Source organism: Phoca vitulina, unplaced genomic scaffold (assembly GCF_004348235.1).
Source record: "Phoca vitulina isolate PV1807 unplaced genomic scaffold, GSC_HSeal_1.0 scaffold1, whole genome shotgun sequence".
Classification (NCBI taxonomy): domain Eukaryota; kingdom Metazoa; phylum Chordata; class Mammalia; order Carnivora; family Phocidae; genus Phoca; species Phoca vitulina.
The window spans coordinates 108,072,067-108,085,773 of NW_022589704.1; the positions used below are offsets into that span (position 1 = coordinate 108,072,067).

At 37.3% G+C, this 13,707-nt stretch overlaps 1 pseudogene; it reads left to right on the forward strand.

Moving 5' to 3' along the window:
* Positions 1 to 12,087: 12,087 nt before the first annotated feature.
* Positions 12,088 to 13,108, forward strand: LOC116633292 (annotated as a pseudogene).
* Positions 13,109 to 13,707: the final 599 nt, after the last annotated feature.

Consider the following 13,707-nt stretch of genomic DNA (forward strand, 5'->3'; position numbering starts at 1 on the left):
GGACATTGACAGTCTTGGCACACCCTCAACTACTGGGACACACTAAAAAATAAAATAGGCTGCTTAGAAAATTACAGGGGTTTGAGAGACAACTAAGATCTAGGGCAGGGTTAAATGATAAGATTTATCTCCCACACCAAGCCACCCCTTCAAAGCTGGGAGAGGTTGCTCTTATATTTAATGCATAAAAAACAACAAAGAGTGGAGTAAAATGAAGAAACACAGGAATATGTTCCAAAAAAAGAACAAGATAAAACCTCAGAAAAGTAGATTAATGAAATGGAGATAAGTGACTCATCTGATAGAATTCAAAATAATGTTCATAAAGATGCTTACTGAACTTGGGGGCAAAAAATGGAAGAAGAGACAGAAAAATTTTTTAAAGTACCAAACAGAAGTCACAGAGCTAAAGAATACAATAACTGACCTGAAAAATAGCCTACAGGGGCTCAACTGTATACTAGATGATGCAGAAGAAAGGACCAGTGAAATCAAAGATGGGGTAAGGAACTCATATAATCAGAACAGGAAAAAGAAAAAAGAATGAAAAAGAGCAAAGATAGCTTAAGGGACCTATGGAACAACATCAAGTGGATCAACATTTGCATTATAGGTGTCCTAGAAGAAGAGAGCAATTGAGTCAGAAAACATATGTGAAAAAATAATAGCTAAAAACTTTCCCAGCCCGGGAAAGGAAACAGACATCCAGATCTAGGAAGCCTAGAGGTGTGAAAAAAAATAAACCCAAAGAGACCCACACCAAAATATATTACAATTAAAGTGTTGAAAGTTAATGACAGAATCTTAAAAGCAACAAGAGAAAAACAACTTGTTAAGTATAAGGGAGCCCCCAAAAAGCTATCAGCCGATTTTTCACCAGAAACTTTGCAGGCCAGAAAGGAATGGCATGATATATTCAAAGTGTTGAAAGTTAAAAATTGCCAACTAAGAATACTCTATCTGGCAAAGCTGTCCTTAGAATTAAAGGAGAGATAAAGAGTTTTCCAGATATGCAAATGCTAAAGGAATTCATCACCATTAAAGCAGACTTACAGGGACATTTTTGAAGTGAAAGGGACTTCTTTAACCTGAAACAAAAGGGCACTAATTAGTGAAACATTAGGAAAACGTATGAATGTAAAAATCTCACTGCTAAAGGTAAATATATGGTAAAATTTAGAATAATGTTGTAAAAGTGGAGAACTAATCACTTATCATGCTAGTATAAAGGTTAAAAGACAGAAGCAGTAAAAATACAACTTCAATAATTATTTAATTGACACACAAGATAAAAAAAAAGATATAAATTGTGGCCTCCCCCCCAAACATAAAATGTGGTAGGTGGGTGAGTAAAAATGTAGAGCTTTAGAATGCATTCAACTTTAAGTTGTTATCAACTTAAAATAGGTTGTTACAAATATAACTTGTTTTATGTAAGCCTTATGATACCCACAAAACCTACAGTAGATACACAAAAAATAAAGAGAAAAGACTCTAACATACCACTACAGAAAATCATCAAATTACAAAAGAAAAGAGCAGCAGAAGAAGAAAGGAACAAAGGAATTACAAAACAGTCAGAAAACAATTAACAAAATGGAAATAAGTACATAACTTTCAATAACTGCTTTGAATATAAATGAACTAAATTTTCCAATAAAAAGATATAGAGTGACTGAATGGAATAAAAAAAAACAAGATCCATCTACATGCTGCCTACAAGAAATCCATGTCAGCTTTAAGGATACACACACACAGACTAAAAATGAAGAGATGGAAAAATATATTCTATACAAATGGAAACCAAAAGAAAGATGAGGCAGCTACACTTATATCAGACAAATAGACTTTAAGACAAAAACTAATGAGGGGTGCTTGGGTAGCTCAGTCATTAAGTGTCTGCCTTCGGCTCAGGTCATGATCGCAGGGTCCTGGGATCGAGCCCCACATCGGGCTCCCTGCTCCACTAGAAGCCTGCTTCTCCCTCTCCCTCTCCCACTCCCCCTGCTTGTGTTCCTGCTCTTGCTATCTCTCTCTCTGTCAAATAAATAAATAAATAATCTTTAAAAAAAAAAAAAAAGACAAAAACTAATGAGACAAAAAATGTCATTACATAAAAATAAAGGGGTCAATCCAACAAGAGGAACAACTTACAGATTCACATCTGTAAATATTTATTCACCAACATCAGAGCACCTAAATATATAAAGCAAACATTAACAAACATAAAGAGAGAAATAATGCAATAATAGTAGGGAACTTTAATACCCCACTTTCATCAATGTGATAGATCCTCCAAATAGAATATCAATAAGAAAACATTGGCCTTAAATGAAATGTTAGACCAGGTGGATTTAACAGACATATAAAACATTCTATCCAAATGCAACAGAATACACAGTCTTCTCAAGTGCTCAAGTGCAGGATAGATCATATGTTAGGACGCAAAACAAGTCTTAATAAATTTAAGAAGATTGAAATCATATTAAGCATCTTTTTTGACCACAATGGTATGAGACTAGAAATCAATTACAAAAAGAACTCTGGAAAATTCACAAAAATGTGGATATTAAACAATATGCTTCTGAACAACCAAGGGGTCAAAGAAGAAATCAAAAGAGAAAGAAAAAAAAATACCTTGACTCAAATGAAAATGGAAAGACAACATACCAAACTTATGGAATGTAGCAAAAGCAGTTCTAAGAGGGAAGTTCATAGTGATAAATGCCTACTTCAACAAACAAGAAAGATCTCAACCAACCTAACTTTACACCTTAAAAACTAGAAAAAGAACAAAGCCCAAAGTTAGTAGAAGAAAGGCAATATGTTATCAGAGAGGAAATAAATGAAATAGAGACTAAAAAGACAATAGAAAAGATCAATGAAACTAAGAACTATTTCTTTGAAAAGATAAATTCAACAAATACTTAGCTAGACTGCCAAAGAAAAAGAGAGGACTCAAATAAATAAAAATAGAAATGAAAGAAGAGATGTTACAAAGGTTACCAAAGAAATACAAAGGATAAGAGACTACTGTGAACTATTAGACGCCACCAAATTGGACAATCTACAAGAAATGGATAAATTCCTAAAAACATACAACTTACAAAGACTAAATCATGAAGAAATAGAAAGTCTGAACATAACAACTACTGGTAAGAAGATTGAATCAATAATCAAAAGCCTCCCAATAAAGAAAAGTTCAGGACTAGATGCCTTCACCAGTGAATTCTACCAAACATTTAAAGAAGAATCAATACCAATCTTTCTCAAACTCTTCCAAAAACTAGAAAAGGAGAAAACACTTCCAAATTCGTTTTATGAGGTCAGCATTAGCCTGGTACTAAAACCAGACAAGGACAACACTAAAGAAGAAAATTACCAGCCAGTATCCCTCATGAACATAGATGCAGAAATCTTCAACAAAATATTAGCAAGCCAAAGTCAATAATACATTAAAAGGATCATATACAGTGATCAAGTGGGATTTTTTCCAGGGATGTAAGGATAGTTCAACATCTGCAAATCAGTCAATGTGATACACCACATTAGCAAAATGAAGGATCAAAATCATATGATCATCTCAAGAGATGCAAAAAAAACATTTGACAAAATTCAACATCCATCTCATCAAAGTGGATATAGAGAAAATGTACTTCAACATAATAAAGGCCATATATGGCAAACCCACAGCCGATGTCACTCAGTGATAAAAATCTGAGAGCTTTTCCTCTAAGATCAGGAAAAAGACAAGGATGTCCATTCTCCCCACTTCCATTCTGTATAATACTGGAAGTCCTAGTCACAGAATTAAGTAAGAAAAAGAAATAAAAGGCACCCAATTTGGGAAAGGAAGAAGTAAAACTGTCACTATATGCAGGTGACCTGATATATATAGAAAACCCTAAAGACTCCACCAGAAAACTGTTAGAACTAATCAATGAATCTGTAAATTTGCAGAATACAAAATCAATATATAAAAATCTGTTGCATTTCTATGTACTATAGTGAGCTATCAGAAAGAGAAATTAAGAGAACAACCCCATTTACAATTGTACCAAAAAGAATATTTCTTAGGAATAAATATAACCAAGGAGGCAAAAGACCTGTACACTAAAAACTGTAAGACACTGATGAAAAAAAGCAAAGATACAAATAAGTGGAAGCTGTTCCATGCTTATGATTTAAAGAATTAATATTTTTAGAATGTCCATATTACCCAAAGCAATGTAGAGATTCAATGATATTCTTATCAAAATTCAAATTATATTTTTCACAGAAATAGAAAAAAACAATCCTAAAATTTGTATAGAACACAGAAGACCTTGAATTGCCAAAGCAATCTTGAGGAAGAAGAACAAAGCTGGAGATATCACACTTCCTGATTTCAAACTACATTACAAAGCTACAGTAATCAAAACAGTACATACATGGCATAAAAACAGATTAATGGAACAGAAAAGAGAGCCCAGAAATAAACCCATACATACATGATCAATTAATTTACAAGAAGGCCAGAATATAGAGTGGAAAAAGGACAATCTATTCAATAAATAGTATTGGGAAAACTGGAGAGCCACATGCACAAGAATGAAACTGGACCACTATCTTACACCATACACAAATATTAATTCACAATGGATTAAAGTCTTAAGTGTAAGACCTGAAACCATAAAACTCCTAGAAGAAAACATAGGCAGTAAACTCCTTGACATGAGTCTCTATGATGATTTTTTTTGGGATTTGACACCAAAAGTAAAAGTAGCAAAACCAAAAATAAACAAGTGGGACTACATAAAATTAAAAAGCATCTGCACAGCAAAGGACATCATCAACAAAATGAAAAGGCAACTACTGAATAGGAGAAAGTATTTGCTAATCATATGTCTGATAAGGGATTAATAGCCAAAATATATAAAGAGCTTATACAACTCAACAGCAAAAAACCCAACCTGATTAAAAATAGGCAGAGGATCTGAATAGACCTTTTCTCAAAGAAGACATACAGATAGCCAACAGGTATGTGAAAAGGTGCTCAACACCACTAATCATCAGAGAAATACAAATCAAAACCACAATGAGATAACACCTCATACCTGTTAGAATGGCTAGTATCAAAAAGATAAGAACTAATAAGTATTGGCAAAGATGTGGAGAAAAGGGAACCCTGTGTACTGTTGGGTGGGAATGCAAATTGCTGCAGCCACTGTGGAAAACATCATGGAGGTCCTCAAAAATTAAAAATAGAAATACCATATGATCCAGTAATTCCACTTCTGGGTATTTATCTGAAGGAAAGAAAACACTAACTTGAAAAGATATCTGTACCTCCATGTTTTTTGCAGCATTATTTATAATAGCCAAGAGCTAAAAGCAACCACATTGTCCCTCGATGGATGAATGGATAAAGATGTGATACACACACACACACACACACACACACACACACACACTCACTCACTCACTCACACAAAATGGAATATTATTCAGCTTTAAAAAGGAAATCTTGCCATTTGTGCAACAATGAATGGACCCTGAGGTTACTATGCTAAGTGACATGAGTCAGACAAAGAAAGACAAATACTATAGTTTCTCACTTATATATGCAACCTAACTAACTAACTAACTAAACAACCAACTAACCAACTAAATTCATAGATACAGATTGGTGGTGGCCAGAGGAGGAGATTTGGGGGTGGGAAAAATGGGTGAAGGGGGTCAAAAGGCACAAACTTCCAGCTATAAAATAAATAAGTCTTGAGGATGTAAGTGCAACATGGTGACTATGGTTAATAACATTGTATTGTATTTGTACTTTTAGAAAGTAGATCTTGAATGTTCTCCTATAGTTTGTAACTATATATGGTGATGGATGTTAACTAGACTTATTGTGGTGATCATTTTAAAATATATACAAATAGTAAATCATTATTTTGTACATCTGAAACTAATATAATGTTAAATGTCAATAAAAAAATAAAATAGAAAGGAGAGGGAATTAGGAACTGTTTTGCTAGAACCTAATAATCTCGAAAACATAAATGAAATAGATACATTCTTGAAAACACAAGAAGAAAATTGAAGTGGTGCTGAAAGCCATCCCTTCTTCCCTTCCAAACCTCAGACACATGTTGTTCTGTGTCTGTGAATTCTACCAAACTTTTAAAGAACAGGCAGTTCCCATCTTAAACAAATTCATACTTCAAACTGAACAACAACAAAAAAACCAGCAGCAGCTGCCCAGATCATTTTATATGTAGTGCCACAGATCTCCCAGTTGGTGCCTAAGGCTTGCTGCCTGACCCTGAACCTTCATATCCTCATCTAAGAACTTGGGTTTATATCCACTATATCCCCAGTGGTTGTTAGGATAAAACAAAATAAAAATCTGCAGGGTGCCTGGAGGTATCAGTGACTCTTCCTTCCCCTTCTGTCCTTACTCTATGCAAAGTCTAGGACTGAGGGTCACAGCAACTAAAACTTCTTCAGAGATGGAAGAGATCTGCACAGGCTGAGTCATCTATGAAAGTGGGAGTGCAGTTCTCCAGTGGAAGCCAGCCATGAGCAGAGAATCCTGCTCTGGGGTTGATGGGCTGAGGGGTTGGGGTTTCTGCTTCCTGAGGAGTCCTCCACCCAGCTTAACCAGGAGGCAGAGCAGAGGTGGAAGCACAGATAGGAAACTGCTAGCTAAACTGAGGCCAAGAGGACCAGGGAGAGATGGGGGGAGGTGGCAGGATGGTGGGGCTGGTGAGCTGGTGGGCACAGGTTCAGGAATAGGTGGACCAAGTCCCGAGGGAGGCCAGGAGAGGCTGAGCAAGGAGATGGGCCCCAGGGAAGAGATGGCTTGCCAACCCCAGCTGTCTCAGGGGAGGCTGCAGGCTGAGGGCAGGGATGAGAGTAGCTGTATTGATCACCCTCACTTAGCTAACCTTGTGATGACAGTTGTCTCACAGCAACTGGGGCGGGGGGGGGGGGGAGTCAGCAACTGCTGACTCTCCTCATATTGATGAGGAGGAAAGAGGCTCAGAGGGACTCCCTAAGTTGTTCCTAATGGGGGAGTCGGGTGGAATCTGTGGTAGGCCTCAAAGTCCCTGTTCTGTCCCCTGTGACATGGAGCCAATTTGCAGGTGGAAATCATGTATGGTTGGGCAATGGCAGGACCTGGGTTCTGTCAATATTTGGAATAGGTCAATCATTAGCCAATTTCAGCCTTGCCCCTTGGCAGGCTCCACTGGAAGGTGCTGGGCTAGGCCTGGTCCTGGCTGTAGCCCTTCTGGGGACTCCATGGGGCTTGGCCAGGAATGGATATGGAAGGGCAGGCAGGTGACTGTGCCTGCCTTCTCTGTTCAGGGTATTTCCCCATGGTAGGTGGTTCCTCATCTGTTCCCACCCAGAGGGCTGCAGTCCTGTCTCAGGGGACAAACAAGCAGATGCTTAGGTCACTGAAACAGTTGAAAAAGTGAGTTTTAAAAGGATCTGTCAAGAATGAAAAAAAGGCATTGAAAGTAGTCATTGTGGGGGCATTTGGTTGGCTTGGTCGGTAGAACATGTGACTTTTGAGCTTGGGGTTGTAAATTTGAGCCCACGTTGGATGAAGAGATTATTTAAAAATAAAAATCTTAAGAAAAAAGAATGTAGTCATCATGGGAAAGTCAGAATTTTAATGGCATTTTTTGCACTTATTTTGTGGTTTAGTATTATTTTTATTTTAAATTATAAATGGGGGGAGTAGGAACATACCATAATCTTTCTAGTTCCCAGAAATTCTCAAGTCAGACTCTGTTCTGGACCTGTGCTAAGAAAGAGGGATTTTTCTAGGCCTTTATATGCACTGTTTGATTTAATCTTCTAAGTGATCTTAAAAGATGCACGCTGTTGCTCTTCCACTTTACCCAGATGAGGAAACTGAAGCTCAGAGAGGTTAAATACTTTCCAAATGCACATGGTAAGTATGGAGAGAATGAAGATCTGCCCCCAAATTTGTCTGACTCCAGGTGAGGATTCTTACTTAATGTCAGTCCTGGAGATACCTCAGCAGAGCAAGGAATTAACAGGACAGGTGAGGGCATCCTTAGGTTCTGGCAGAGGCTGGAGCCGAATGGGGCTGGCTATGGCAACACAGGGTCCTAAAGGCTGACACATAACTGTTGTGTGGTCTCCACAGAGTCCTGCTTTTATTATAAAGTGAGATGTAGGACAGGGTGATAGCAGCTTTCCCAAGACAAGTTATGTGTGCTACAGCTGGGTTGCAGTAACTGGATAGTAACAAGTCTAACTTGGCTCTAGAGAATCTATGTTGTTTGGGGGCTAGTTACTTCAGCCCACTGGGCCACAGTACTCATCAGTTGTCCCTCATTCGGAAGGCAAGCAAACCCAGATCACACAGCAAGTTGATGGGAGAGCTAAGCCTGAAGCCCAGGTCCCCTGGTTTCTAGCCTATGTCCTTTCCCCTCCCACCACCCTATGTTATGAGCACAAGGGCCAATGTGGGCACTGAGTTCCCACAGAACCCCTCATCAAGCAGGAGAGCATTGCACTTGTTTTAAAAAATCATGCATGTGGTTAAACAATCACATGGTGCAGAGGACTTCATATGAGTAGTCACAGTCTGGCATCTCATCTCTCCTCATTTCTTTCTTTCTCTCTATGCTGATTTGAGGAATTTCTATCGATCTGTCTTCAAGTTCACTAATTCTGTCTTCTGTGTCCAATCTCTGTGAAAGTTGTACAATGAGTTATTAATTTCAGATATCAAAGTTTTCAGTTCTAGAATGTCCACATGATTTTTATTTGCATATTCCATTTCTCTGTAGAAAATCTCCACCTTTCCACCCATTTGGCCCACTGGTTTCTCTATCTTCTTTAATATATTGTGGGTCTATTTGTGGGTCTACATATATTGGCTCCTTTCTTCTTGATTATTGGTTACATTTTTTGCTTTTTTCCTGTCTCATAATTTTTATAGAATGCTGATAATTATTTAAAAAGGAATCATAGCAGCTGAAGATTGTATTTTTTTCCTATCAGAAAATGTTTCTCCTTTCTGGTTCAATCAAGAACTAAGCTGGTATCAGCTGGTCTTTCAGCAGACATTGCAGGCCAGAAAGGAGTGGCATGATACATTCAAAGTGCTGACAGGAAAAAAAAAAATTACAACCAAGAATACTCTATCTAGCAAGGTTATTATTCAGAATAGAAGGAGAGATAAACAGGGTAGGGGCAAAAAAAAAAAGAAGAAGAAGAAGAAGGAGGAGGAGGAGAGATAAAGTATTTCCCTGACAAGCAAAAGTTAAAGTTCATCAACACTAAACCAGCCTTACAGAAGAAATGTTAAAGGGAATTCTTTACATGGAAAGAGAAGGCCATGAGTAGAAGTAAAAAAAATATGAAAGGAAAAAATTCATAGGTAAAAGCAAACATACAGTAAGGTGGTAGGTTAATCATTTATAAAGCCAGTATGGAGGTTAAAACACAAAAGTAGTAAAATCAATTATATCTACAAAAATTAGTCATGGGATACACAAAATAAAAAGATGAAAAACATGACACCATATATATAAAATGTTTATGGGGGAGTAAAATTTAGTTATTTTAGAGTGTGCTTAAACCACTTGGACCATCAACTTAATATAGACTGTTACACACATATAATGTTCTATATGGACCCAATGATAACCACAAATTAAAAAAAAATTACACAAAAAATAAAAAGAAAGGAATCCAAGTATAACACTAAAGAAAGCCATCAAGCCACAAGGGAAGAAAGCAACAGAAGAAGAAACAGAGAAGAACTACAAACACAGCCAGAAAACAATTAACAAAATGGTGATAATTACTTTAATTATAAATGGACTAAATAAGTGCTCAAGTCAAAAGTCATAGGGTCACTAAATGGCTAGAAACAAAAACAAAAACAAAAGTCATCTATATGTTGCCTGCAAGAGACTCACTTCAGACCTACACAACACAGATTGAAAATAAAGGAATAGAAAAATATATACCATACAAATAAAAAAGGCTGGGATAGCAATACTTATATGAGACAAAATAGACTTTAAAATAAAGACTATAGCAAGAGACAAAGAAGGGCACTACATAATGATTAAAGGGTCAATCCAACAAGAGGATATAACAATTGTAAATATCTATACATCCAAAGTAAGAGCACCTAATACATAAAGCAAATGTTAGCAGACATAAAGGAAGAAATCAACAGTAATACAACAATAGTAGGGGACTTTAACATCCCACTTACATCAATGGATAGATCATTCAGACAGAAAATCAACAAGGAAACAGTGGTTTTGAATAACACATTACACTAGATAGACTTGACAGATATATACAGAACATTCCACCCAAAACAAATAGAATATACGTTCTTTTCATGTACATATGGAGCATTCCCCAGGATTGATCACATTAGGCCACAAAACAAGTCTCAATACATTTAAGAAGACTGCAATCATATCAAACATCTTTTCCAACCACAACTGTATGAATCTAGAAATCAGTTACAAAAAAATCTGGAAAGAACCCAAAAACATGGAGGCTAAACAACATGCTACTAAATCATGAATGTGTCAACTAAGAAATCAAAGAGGAAACCAACAAATACATGGAGACAAATGAAAATAAAAACATAAGGGTCTAATATCTTGGACCAGCAAAAGCAGTTCTAAGAGGGGAGTTTATAGCATTACAGAACTAACTAAAAAACAAGAAAAATCTCAAATAAACACCTAAAGGAGTTGGGAAAGGAGAACAAACAAAGCTAGCAGAAGGAAGGGAACAATAAAGATAAGAGCAGAAATAATGAAATAAAAATTAAAAACATAATAAAAAAGAACAATGAAACCAAGAGCTGGTTCTTTGAAAAGATAAACAAAACTGATCCACTTTTAGCAAGATTTATCAAGAAAAAGAACTCAAAATCAGAAATGAAGGAGGAGAAATAGCAGACACCACAGAATCACAAGATTATAAGAGAATATTATGAAAAACCATATGCCAACAAATTGGACAACCTAGAAAAAAGGATAAATTCCTAGAAACACACCATCTTCCAAAACTGAATCAGGAAGAAATAGAAAATTTGAACAGATTAATTACTAGTAATCAAATTGAATCAGTAATTTAAAAAAAAACTCCCAACAAAAAAAAGTCCAGGAACAGAAGTCTTCACTGATGAATTCTACCAACTTTTAGAGTTAATACCTATTCTTCTTAAACTATTGCAAAAAAATAGCAGAGGAAGGAAAATGTCCAAATTTATTCTATGAGACTGGCCTTACCCTAATACCAAAACCAGACAAAGACATGACAAAAAAAGAAAACTACAGGCCAATATCTCTGATGAACATAGATGCAAAAATCCTCAACCAAATATTAATAAACCAAATTTAACAATACATTAAAAAAGTCATCCACCACAATCAAATGGGATTTATTCCAGGTTGCAAGAGTGGTTCAATATTCATAAATCAATCAATGTGATAGATCACATTAACAAAGAGAAAGGATAAAAACTGTATGATCATCTCAATAAATTCAGAAGAAACATTTGAAAAAATACAACATATATTCATGAAAAGAACTCTCAACAAAGTGAGTTTAGAGGGAACATACCTCAACATAGTAATGGCCATATATGAAAAACCCATAGTAACAACATAATTAATGGTGAATAACTGAAACCTTATTATCTACGATAAGGAACAAGACAAGGATGTCCATACTCAACACTTCTATTCAACATAGTATTAGCAGTCTTGGCTGCAGCAATCAGAATAATAATAATAATAATAATAATAATAAATAAAAGGCATCCATCCACATTGGTAAAGAAGGAGTAAAACTGTTGCTATTTGCAGATGACAGATGACATGATACTATATATAGAAAACCCTAAAGACTCCACCAAAAATCTATTAGAACGGATAAATGAATTCAGTAAATTTGCAGGACACAGAATTAATATACAGAAATCTGTTCCATTTCTATACACCAATAATGAGGTAGCAGAAAGAGAAATTAAGAAAACACTCTCATTTAAAATTACACCACTCTCTCCTCCAGCCATCCAATATGCCAAAAGGAAAGAAGGCTAAGGGGAAGAAGGTGGTCCCGGCCCCTGCTTTTCTGAAGAGCAGGAGGCTAAGAAGGTTGTCAGGCCCCTGTTTGAGAAAGAACCCAAGAATTTTGGCATTGGACAAGACATCCAGCCCAAAAGTTACCTCACCTTCATTGTCAAATGTCCCTGCTACATCCGGCTGCAGTGGCAAAGGGCTATTTTCTATAAATGTCTAAAAGTGCCTCCTTCGAGGGGTACCTGGGTGGCTCAGTCATTGGGTGTCTGCCTTTGGCTCGGGTCATGATCCCGGGGTCCTGGGATTGAGCCCGGCATTGGTCTCCCTGCTCTGTGGGAAGCCTGCTTCTCCCTCTCCCACTCCCCCTGCTTATGTTCCCTCTCTCACTGTGTCTCTGTCAAATAAATAAAATCTTAAAAAAATAGAATTAAAAAAAAATAAAAGTGCCTCCTTCGATTAACCAGTTCACCCAGGTCTTAGACTGCTAAACGGCTACTCAACTGCGTAAGCTGGCCCACAAATACAGACCAGAGACAAAGCAAGAGAGGAAGCAGAGATTGTTGGCCTAGACTGAGAAGAAAGCTGCTGGCAAAAGGGATGTCCTCACTAAGAGGCCACCTGTCCTTCAAGCTAGGGTTAATACTGTCACCACCTTGGTGGAGAACAAGAAGGTTCAGCTGGTAGTGATTGCACATGATGTGGATCCCATTGAGCTGGTTGTCTTCCTGCCTGCCCTGTGTCATAAGATGGGGGTTTCTTACTGCATTATCAAGGGGAAGGCCAGGCTGGGGTTTCTGGTCCACAAGAAGACCTTCAGCACTGTTGCCTTCACAAAGGCTAACTTGGAAGACAAAGGAGCTCTGGCTAAGCTGGTGGAAGTTATTAAGACCAATTACAATGACAGATATGGTGAGATCCACTGCCATTGGGGAAGCAATGTCTTAGGTCCGAAGTCAGTAGCTCGCGTTGCCAAGTTGGAAAAAGCAAAGGCTAAAGAACTGGCCACCAAACTGGACTGAGTGGATGCTGTTGAATTTTCTGTATTTACCACAAAGACACAGATGTAGTGAAAAGAAGGGCCATATACACCCCAATGTTCATAGCAGCAATGTCCGCAATAGCCAAACTGTGGAAAGAGCTGAGATGCCCTTCAACAGATGAATGGATAAAGAAGATGTGGTCCATATACACAATGGAATATTACTCAGCCATCAGAAAGGATGAATACCCAACTTTTACATCAACATGGATGGGACTGGAGGAGATTATGCTAAGTGAAATAAGTCAAGCAGAGAGAGTCAATTATCATATGGTTTTACTTATTTGTGGAACAAAAGGAATAGCATGGAGGACATTAGAAGAAAGAAGGGAAAAATGAAGGGGGGGGGATTTGGAGGGGGAGACAAACCATGAGAGACTATGGACTCCGAGAAACAAACTGAGGGTTTTAGAGGGGAGGGGGGTGGGGGGATGGGTTAGCCCGGTGATGGGTATTAAAGAGGGCACGTACTGCATGGAGCACTGGGTGTTGTATGAAAACAATGAATCGTGGATCACTGCATCAAAAACTGGTGATGTATTGTATGGTGACTAACATAACATAATAAAATAAAATAAT